Genomic DNA, 11,181 nt, shown 5'->3' with positions numbered 1-11,181 from the left:
TTCTCTGTCTCAAGTAACTATTGTGTTAAAATATTTAATACTGTAAAATAAAATCAGCACTGGCCCTTTGCTAAGGTACCTAGGAAGTTATTGTAGGCCAGATTTTTGTCTAGTAATTCTTCAGAAGAAAGAGTTTTAGGTACATTTGGATATACTTCAAAACTTTTTTTTTTTTTTTTTTTTTGGTGCATCTGGGCTAAAGAAGTTAAAACACTTCTTCAAACCTCATTTGAGCAGAAGGTTAGAATAGCTTCCTTTTTGCCAGGGTCTTGTGCCCATGGAGCATCAGGCAAAGACATTTTGTTCTGCCCTTTAAAAGGATAGGCATTATGTTTCATTTAACTAGAAGTGTACAAAGATGCATTTCTGTGATTGGGAGTGCATTCTTTTCCTTACTGGATTTCAGACCTACGTGACTACAATTATGTCTTATTGCATTGCTGACTATGGCTAGGGAAAATGTGAGGATGAATAGTGCCAGAACGACTGACCAGGAACTAGGAGTCCTTCTGGCTTCTAACACTGGCTCTGTCACTAACTCTGCCTTTGGGTAATATTTCCATCATCCAACAGATATTTATAAGCACATAGTGTGAATGCGCAAAGTACGGTCTAGATGTCTAGACTCATAGGAGTTCAGTTTCCTCATCTGTAAAATGAAACATGATTTTTAAGCTGTAAAGTAGATTATTCTCCTAGGACCCAGAGAGCAGAGGTTAACACATTTGACCTTTGTTCTAGAGAAATCAGAAATTTTACCCATATTTGTACACCATGATTTCTCACTCATAGGGAAGCACCCTCTATTCTAAGTGATGTTAATAAAGTCTTGTACATGCCTTAAACTAAATTTTGAAAGTCACTTTAAATGAAAATTGTGTGTGTGCATACAACCTGACAGGAAAGTCAGCAGTGGAAATGTGACATTGGGCAACTTATGGTATGGTGTCACAATTTTAAATGACTTGAGATTCCCTCCAGTCTGAACAGGGAGGAATGACAAGATATTTTGTTAGTCTTAAAAAACTGCTGGATTCTAGTCCACTTACTCCTTTATTCTTCTCCCCCTTTTCAAGAAAAAAAAAAAAATGGCCAAATGCAATGAGGACCAGTGTAGCTGTAGCCCAGTAGGGGCTAGCAAGTGTTCTTAGTCGCAGTCACATTATGGGATACGGGCCACTTTATAAACTGCCCTTTGGTCCTTCAGCCCTGCTCACAATCAATCTGCTTCCTCATGATGGGGGATGGGGAGGAGGACACTGAAGCCTGGGCTCTGTATTTGTTTTTTATTTTTTTATTTTTTATTTGCGGTACACGGGCCTCTTACTATTGTGGCCTCTCCCGCTGCGGAGCACAGGCTCCGGACGCGCAGGCTCAGCGGCCATGGCTCACGGGTCCAGCCGCTCCGCGGCATGTGGGATCTTCCCGGGCCGGGGCACGAACCCGCGTCCCCCGCATCGGCAGGCGGACTCTCAACCACTGCGCCACCAGGGAAGACCTGGGCTCTGTATTTTTAAGTGTACCCTCCTTTTCCTGCCATGCCCCTCCCAATTTGAAGAGTTAAGTGGTGAAAAGAACAACTCCACTCAGATCTGGATCCTTTCCTTTTAGACTGGGCTTTTGGTACTGGGATTCCAGAATTCTCTGTTAACAGGGCCTCCACACTGCAGGTGTATGGACCCTGCCTGAAGGGTGGTCAGGCTAGGCATGGACCCAGAATAAACCTTTGCATGTGCATCAGGGATGAGAGGAGAGGGGAGAATTGGGCTCCAGGCCATGTAAATATTGGAGCTGGGCCTGAGAGTAGATATTAACTACTCTTTCTAAGACATCCTCCTATGTGTACGTTTCCATGGTCACTCCTCTTTTCTGCAAGGAGCACACATTTTCAGAGCAATTTAACTCTAAACCCCGGGCAGAATGGTAAACTTGGTTAAGATCTCCCTTTGAGGGAGGAGAGACTGGTGCAAAAATCAGTACAACTGTAACGTTTTGGTAGGGGAGAGAGAAAATAGCAAGTAGAAGGAGAAAAAAGGATTTGGGAGGGTACTGGAGATACTTCTTGTCCTTGGGGGAGTTAATATGGGTATTCACTTGATATAAATCATTCTGGGTATTTTTCTCTTGGTGTGTTACAATTTTCAATAAAGAAATATTTTTTAAAGCTGTAGATTAAAAAGATCCTTCGGTTTCCTCTGCCCCTCCTTTATGCATCTCTCAGTCATGTTGGTGAGTCCTTCCCAACACGCCATCACCCTGTATTCCCGCACGTTTATCACTGGCTGCTCTTAAATCTCTACCAAACAGGTTACCTCACCTGGACCAAGCTCACTCCTTTGATTCCTCATCCCTCCCTACCCCAAATCAACATGGTTAGGTCTCCATTTGTTCCAGGAAGTACTGTGCTGTTGTAAGCAGCTTAATTAATTAATTAAATGTATCTTTAATGATCCATTTACTAATTAACGTGTTCTTTTTTTTTTTTTTTTTTTTGCGGTACACGGGCCTCTCCCATTGCGGAGCACAGGCTCCGGACGCGCAGGCTCAGCGGCCATGGCTCACGGGCCCAGCCGCTCCACGGCATGTGGGATCTTCCCGGGCCGGGGCACGAACCCGTGTCCCCTGCATCGGCAGACGGACTCTCAACCACTGCGCCACCAGGGAAGCCCTCAGAAGGCATTTATAAGGAAAATAACATCCACAGGGAAAGGAAAACTCAGAACTTCTTGTGTTTTAGGAGGTAGAATCACCTGGTGAGGAATGTTCCCTGAGTACCTGTGTTTGCTTGGATTTTTCTCATTCTGGTTACAGTTTCCATTACTTCTGTTGCCATCACCCCTGGGCCACTCTCTTCTTAGGTGCATACAATCTCTTGTCTTTAGGCAAACTTATTTTTAACACTTTTTTTTTTCCTTTCTAAATACTAAAGTAGAATAAAAGGATTACAAGAAACGTAAAAATCTTGCTTGCCAAGCACCATCCGTTCTGCTAACGCGCAATTGTTGAAATCTTAGGAAACCTTGAGTTCTCAATAATCATGTAGGGAAACAATTATTTCAAAGAGGAAAAGGTAGGAGGGGTGCAAGAAGGATTCAGAGTCAAAACAACAAAGTTATTTTAAGGAGCAACACTAATGATCCTCGTCCCGCGGAGTTTTTGGCTGACAGGCCCGATGCCCTTCAAACCACCCCGTATTACAGCTTTCACCTGTAGGTAAAGCTGTTCCTGAAGGGCACCATTGGCAGACACAGAAGTAACCATTGGATCATGCTTTCAGATTGGGGAGACTCAGGCAGGAGCGCCACCCACAGGAAGTTGGAATAAATGCATTACTCAGGGAAAGAGGAAGCAACGTGGAAGAAAAATCCATCTCCAGGCCAGAAGCAATGGCCAAGGTCATAACTGGGGAAGTAGGGTAAAATATAGGGTGGAAAGGCAAAGTCAGATTGTAAATGGAAGAGTAACAGACTTAATCAGTAATAGAGAGGTCAGAAACTAGTTGGAACACAGTGTATAAATTAGGGCAATTGGTTCTGGACCAAAAACTTTGAATAGTGATTAGAAGCCAGCTGTCATCTAATGTCTTGAGTGCAGAGTTTATGGATTGAAGAGCTCATGACTTCAAAAACAAAAGGAAGAAAACATGGTCTCTGTTTTATGTAGCTCATTTCTCTTAATTAACTTCACTGTTTAACTATGACTTGAAGCTGTAATTATCACTGTCTCTCAATAAAGTAAGATATAAAGGATTTATAGGATTTAACTATGGTTCCCAGCTAAATAAACATAATTGGGCCTTGATTTTTTTCGAACCTAAACCAACACAATATGTTAAATGCTGGCTTCTCAGGAAAACTGTCTTAAATAGTTTTTTCTTGACCCAACAAAACGTTTAATTACTTTTTTTCTGTTAGTATCCAAAGACCTACATAAAAATTACATTAGCCTAAGAAAGCTATTGATTAAGATTGATTAGCATGTGGAGGAACAAATTCGTATATTGGTCAATATAGGCCTATAATAGAAAGTGTGCAAGTATTTCATAAAAATAATATCATTCTTTACTCTTGAATAATTATGCAGGCCAAACTTTCAGAAATCAGTAGAAGCATTAATTCTATTTTAAAATTACTTAGCATATTTTTAGTTTGTTTTAACTTAAAAATTAGATTTCCTCCTTTGTATTAATAATTATTTGGAAACATTGAGTGACTTAGTTTAATCAGAATGATTGGCAAAAGACATCTTTTTTCTTTTTTAAAATTAATTTTTATTGGAGTATAGTTGCTTTACAATGTTGTGTTAGTTTCTACTGTACAGCAAAATGAATCAGCTATACGTATACATATATCCCCCCTTTTTGGATTTCCTTCCCATTTAGGTCACCACAGTGCATTAAATAGAGTTCCCTGTGCTATACAGTATGCTCTCATTTGTTGTCTGTTTTATACATAGCATCAATAGTGTATATGTGTCAATCCCAATCTCCCAGTTCCTCCTGCCCACTTCCCCCCTTGGTATCCATACCTTTGTTCTCTACGTCTGTGTCTCTATTTGTGCTTTGCAAATAAGATCATCTATACCATTTTTCTAGATTCCACATATATGCATTAATATATGATATTTTGTTTTTCTCTTTCTTACTTCACTCTGTATGACACTCTCTAGGTCTATCCATGTCTCTACAAGTAACCCAACTTCGGTCCTTTTTATGGCTGAGTAATATTCCATTGTATATATGTGCCACATCTTCTTTATCCATTCCTCTGTTGATGGACATTTAGGTTGCTTCCATGTCCTGGCTATTGAAAATTGTGTGGCAATGAACATTGGGGTACATGTGTCTTTTTGAATTATGGTTTTCTCTGGGTACATGCCCAGTAGTGGGATTGCTGGGTCATATGGTGGTTCTATTTTTAGCTTTCTAAGGAACCTCTATACTGTTCTCCATAGTGGCTGTATAGATTTACATTCTCACCAACAGTGCATGAGGGTTCCCTTTTCTCCACACCCTCTCCAGCATTTATTGTTTCTAGGTTTTTTGAAGATGGCCATTCTGACTGGTGTGAGGTGATACCTCATTGTAGTTTTGATTTGCATTTCTCTAATGATTAGTGATGTTGAGCATCTTTTCATGTGTTTGCTGGCAATCTGTATGTCTTCTTTGGAGAAATGTCTGTTTAGGTCTTCTGACCATTTTTGGATTGGGTTGTTTGTTTTTTTGCTATTGAGCTGCATGAGCTGCTTGTATATTTTGGAGATTAATCCTTTGTCAGTTGCTTTGTTTGCAAATATTTTCTCCCATTCTGAGGGTTGTCTTTTCATCTTTTTTTATGGTTTCCTTTGTTGTGCAAAAGTTTTTAAGTTTCATTTGGTCCCATTTGTTTATTTTTGTTTTTACTTTCATTACTCTAGGAGGTGGGTCAAAAAAGATCTTGCTGTGATTTATGTCATAGAGTGTTCTTCCTATGTTTTCCTCTAAGAGTTTTATAGTGTCTGGCCTTACGTTTAGGTCTTTAATCCATTTTGAATCTATTTTTGTGTATGGTGTCAGGGAGGGTTCTAATTTTATTCTTTTACATGTAGCTGTCCAGTTTTCCCAGCACAACTTATTCAAGAGGCTGTCTTTTCTTCACTGTGTATTTTTTTAGCCTCCTTTGTCAGAGATTAGGTGACCATAGGTGCATGGGTTTATCTCTGGGCTTTCTATCCTGTTCCACTGGTCTATATTTCTGTTTTTCTGCCAGTACCATACTATCTTGATTACTATAGCTTTGTAGAGTCACATGTTCTTGGTAGCTGCCATTGCAGTAATACTTTAAGGCAAATAACTAGATTTTTAATTAAAGTAAGGGACAATATTCTTAAACTACATTTTTTAAAAATTCAGGAATTTATACTACATGTACACTCTTTCTGGAATATGTAATCTACTGGGAAACATTATGAAAGAACACAAAGTAAAAACAGTGTTCTGCTCCCTGGAGTGGTTACCATGAAAGGCTCTCAGAGTACTTTGCAATCAATTTTTATTATCAGCCCCTTTACAAAATCCCTCAAAATCCAGTAACTGACTCATAAACTAAATAGTAAATGGAAAGGGAAAAAATTAGAAGCATAGTGCATTACACATGGTATCGTAAACAGACGCCTAAGTTATCATTATTAATGCATTTGGTTATTGATAGGTATGCATATAGAGCTACACTTTATGTGATAAAACTTTATCACAGACTCACTCACAGCCATTTCAGTTGTGTTGTTGCCATCACCTCATCTGTCTCAATGTTCTATAATGCAAATCAGAGATACTAACACTAATGTGTCCTGGAAGCAAACAAGTTTTAAAGAAATTTGAAATTCTGAGAATAGCAACAATTTTGGAAAAGAAAATGTGGGCATTATATATGACAGTAGATATTCTGAATGGACATGGAAAAGGAGAAGTCTGAGGAGAAAGGTAAAAGGACTGAGAAATAAAAGTGTTAATGAGGTCCAGATAGAAAAGGTGGCAGCTGGGGATCTTTTAACACGGTCACACAATAACACATTCATGTTATGTTCATTAAAATAACTTCACATTTAATGTGCGTATTGCTGAAACACTGTAGTTGCTAGAAATATTCACTCTTGGTTATTGAAATTAATATTTTTGTGTGCCTTAGCTAAAGTTAACCACATCATTTTGGCAAGTGGTAACAGTATCTATTTATATAAGCTTTTCATTTTTTTCATAAATACATTCTAAGATATTAATATATTTTGTGTTCAGATTATTTGGCTAGGGTTAGCTTTATCAGTCTGAATTTTCCTAAAAATAATATTCATCTGATCTGTTTTAACATTCAAAAATTAAATTGCTGTGTAGATGTCAGTATTGGGTGGGTAGTAGTGGTGGAGGGAGGGAGAAGGAAAGAGACAATTTTGAATAAGAGAGAAGATTGTAAATTCACATTTTTTGGACACACTAAGACAATATGATAGTCTTGCCAAGCGTGCTGAGATTTTTGGTCATAAAATAATTTAGTACAATATATGTTTTTCTTAAGGCAAAACCCATTATAGGGGAGCAATTCTACTATTTCCCCCTCTTTTCAGAGACTTTCTTTAGGTTAAATCCAAACACTTAATAAACATTATGTTATGTTAGAGTATCACAGAATTTTGAAGCTAGATGTGATCTCACAGATCATCTAGTTCTCTTAGAGAAGACAAAATTATTTTCTGACTTCTTAAAATACAACATTCTTGCATTCTTTCTATTAAGTATGTCCTTCACACATAGAACCAATTTTTCTCACCTATATCCCACTCTGTACACTGTAAATATTTTTATCATAACTCCTATAAATTTTTCATTTCCTCATTTATTTAAAAATGTGTTTCCCAATTCTGCTTAGTTCATCTTCTTCTTTTCCTTTACTCAACCAACTACCAGTTCAGGCTATCTCTCATGCCTAAATTATAATATCCTTGAAGCTATAAAGGACCAGGTTTTATTTTTTGTTGCACTTTCAGGGCCTAGCACAGTGCCTGATCTGGTTATGTTAAATTATTGCCGAGTGATTAAGTTTATTGCTTTGATAAGTAAGCGTCAGTGGGAAAGATGGGACAAAACATCTTTTATTATAATTACTGTGATTAATTTATTTGTAGTCAGAGAATGTTTGATATCCTGGAGAATTAGAGCCAAGTTCAATGAGTGAATTTCCTCTTAATGGAATTGGCGTCCCTTCCTTTAATGCTTCTTCTAGAGCGATTAAAGAAGTCTAGTGATCTTTCTCCCTGTTTTGTATTGGCTTAGTTGTGACTGGAGTTGTATTATTACCATGGCTGCAAAAACACTTTAGTACCTGATGAGCCCTGACACTGTACTCAGAGGCTAGAAAGAAGATGTTGGTTTAAAATAGATTAAGCTTCTCCTCTGATGAATTCTATAGAGGTCAGTGCGTATTTTAGAGGTGCTAAATATACTCCTCTGGGAAGCAGCTTGTTTCCACTTTGTCTCTGGAGTTTTAAAAGTGTCACTTTCTTTTTCCTCCAGAAATTTCATCTGAATTTTTTTTTACCTTCACATCAGTGCTTCATTATTTGAGTTTATTAAGTAGTTGCAAGCTTTCATTAAAAACCAACCACATCACTGTATTTCTTATTTTGAGCAGGCAAAAGTTTGATCTGAAATGAAAATTTTCTGAATCTTATTTGAGGGTAAAAGTATGTGTTGAACTTGAAATCAGTTGTTCCTCTATACAGCTTCTTCCCCAAAGGTTTCTAGAATCCATCTCTCCTAGGTGTAATGTGTGAGACGGAGGATAGAGATTGTCAGATGAAAGAATGTGGATGGCCTTGTCAGCCATGTTTAAAAAAAAAAAAAAGGAAAGAAAATTTACTCTTGAGGACAAAGGGAAACCCGTGGAGGTTTTCAGAGGAGTGTGCTGAAATCAGATCAGTGTTTTTAAATAAACACTTCGACTCCGTTGTGAAGAGTGGAATGGAAAGGGTGCCTATGGGATCTAAGGAAACCAGAAAAGGGGCTATCTTTGGAGTCTAGATGTCAGTCTCTGGCTTAGGCAAGAAAGCAAAGGCAATGAGATTGGACAGAAATTGAAGCCTTCAAGTGATGTATTTGGGAGACTGAAATAACAGGTCATATATTTCAAGGGTAAAGGAGAGGCAAGGATCACAGCTGTCTTCCAGGTTTCTTCCATGAACCACAGAGAGGAGAAAGAAAGATGTATACTGAAGGAGGGAACACATGGGGAGCAGCAAGTTTAGGAAGCATGGGAAGAGAAAAAAATTCAATTTTATACATGTTATCATCTGGTGATGTATTGTAGGCAGTTGGTTATTTGGGCTGGAGCTCAGGAGAGTGACAGGGCTAGTTGTATAAACCTCGGAACTGTACGCATGTAGGTTATAAGTTATGGATGTGGATTTAGTCTCAAAGTCAGAGAGTATAGAAGCAGAAACAGGCCTACGAGAGAACCCTGAGACTCTCCAGTTTTTAAAAGCTAGTTAAGGGGAAGAGGAGCCAACAAAGGAGACAGAAAAAAACCCAGCTAATGGAAAACCAACCAACTAGTCAACCAACCAACTAGGCTTAGGGCAAAGTAATGTGATGGAAGCTATGGGAGAGTTTTGAAGAGAAGGGAGTGGTCACAGACGCAAATGCCCCTGAGAGTCAAGTACTATGAGGACAGAAAAAATGCGTAGGAGATCATATTGGTGAAGATAGTTTCATGGAACAGTGTGTAACACTAGATTGGAATGTGCTGGGCCGAAAGTGGAAGGTAAGAAAATGGGGATAGGGATTGTTGCTAACTCTTTCAAGAAGCCTTGCTGTGAAAGATGAGAGAGCCTATAGCTGAAGCAGGCTGTGGGGTTGATGGGGGGTTGTTTTGGGGTTCATTTGCTTGTTTTAAAAATGGGAAAGGAAGTACGAGAGAGAGAGAGAGAGAGAGAGAGAGAGAGAGAGAGGAAGGGAAAGAGAGAGGAAGAGAGATAGTGATACAGTAGTGAGAAGGGATAATGAAAGTAAGAAATCCCGAGAAGGCAGAGGAGAGAACCAGTGTAGAATGAAGGTCTAAGAGCACATGAATATCTTCCTTTGAAACAAAAGGGAAGAAGTAAAGGATTGATATGTGAGTTAGCTTGTATATTTGACTACAGGATATCTAATCTGAAGACCTTTTCTTCCCTTGTGATGTAGGAGTTAAGATTGTCCGCTTTGAGACCGGAGGATATAGGAGCAAAGAGAGAAGAGAGAGTAGGAAAAGTCATTGTAGGAAATAAGAGAGAATTGAAGGGAAAAAACATAGGAAAGATCGGGGGCAGTGCTGAGCAGCCATTTGAAACTGGCAGCTCTGCATTGATTGTGGTGACGGTCTATTCACGGGTGATGTCTTTTGAGAGTGTTTGGTCACTCAAGGGAAGTGGTGTTTCAGGGTAGAGCCTGATTTCCATATAGGCAAGGAGGGTGAGGGAATTTTCAGTGAAATTGTTAGGAAAATCTTATAGAGTCACTGAGAGCCCAAGTTTTTTTCTGTTCCAAGGAGATGGTTGAGGCTACCATATCCATCATCTATCCCACAGCACCGTAACTTTCAAACTTTTATTAGCTTCTGACACCTGTCATCTCCACTCCTGGGAGCAGTTCCCTCTTACACTTGTCTTTCTCTCTTCTGGATCCTTCCTTTTACACTGTCAGATATAGGCAAGGAGAGAACTCTGGAGTTATGACACACGAACCCATCATGTCTCCATGACCGAGAAGCTGTGGAACCAGAACTCCAGGACCTTTAATAAATAAGACGGTGTGGAAGTCCAGTGATCTCATCACAACAAATATCTTAAATTCAGTGTCGTCATTATTATAAAGCACAAAAGAGCTCTCTTCAGCTGATGATTAAGCAATAGTCCTCATCTGTAATCCACAGAAACTTTACAAGCAATTGGGTAACATCAGACACAAATCTCTTATCTTTTTAGCGTGAGCATATGTTTTTCTTTCTTACAATATGGTAATGTATTAAGTCCATTTTAATAGAGCTTCAAGTTCTTAGAGTGTTTAGCATCTTATTAACATAATAAGCAGGGCATTCCCCTTCTTAGCACGTCAAAATATCAAAAGTATGTTTTCTATTCACTTTCCCAGATTTCATGGTATATTCCTAGATATTTGGACATAGAAAAGCATAGACTTTAATTTGAAATTCTTTCATATACTTTCACCAAGTAAGTATAATACCAGAGCCTTTTTATTTCAAAGAGATAATGATGTTTAGATTTTGCTTACAGTCCTATGATTTTTATTTTGATATTGTGTCAGTTTTTTAAACTCAGTAAACTAAGCTAAATATGGTATATATTTTGTTACTCTTACATAGCACATGTTTCTTTTATCTTTTAGAGTTTTGTTGTGAATATACATAATCCTTGCTGGTCCTCTTGCAAAAAAATGGAATATCTGGGATTGGGTGCTAAATTCAGATTTCAATCTTTAAAAATCCTCAACTTTATGTAAGAATTCATGTTATCCAAAATAAAGTATTTCCCGATCATAACAAAGACTTTGCATTAGGAAATAGAGACCTGCTGAAACTTGTTAATTTCTTTCACGCATTTTTTTTTTAAAACATCTTTATTAGAGTATAATTGCTTTACAATGGTGTGTCAGTTTCT

Source organism: Orcinus orca, chromosome 4, assembly GCF_937001465.1.
Source record: "Orcinus orca chromosome 4, mOrcOrc1.1, whole genome shotgun sequence".
Taxonomy (NCBI): Eukaryota; Metazoa; Chordata; class Mammalia; order Artiodactyla; family Delphinidae; genus Orcinus; species Orcinus orca.
The sequence above is the reverse complement of the archived record's forward strand: the minus strand, read 5'-3'. Positions refer to the sequence as shown.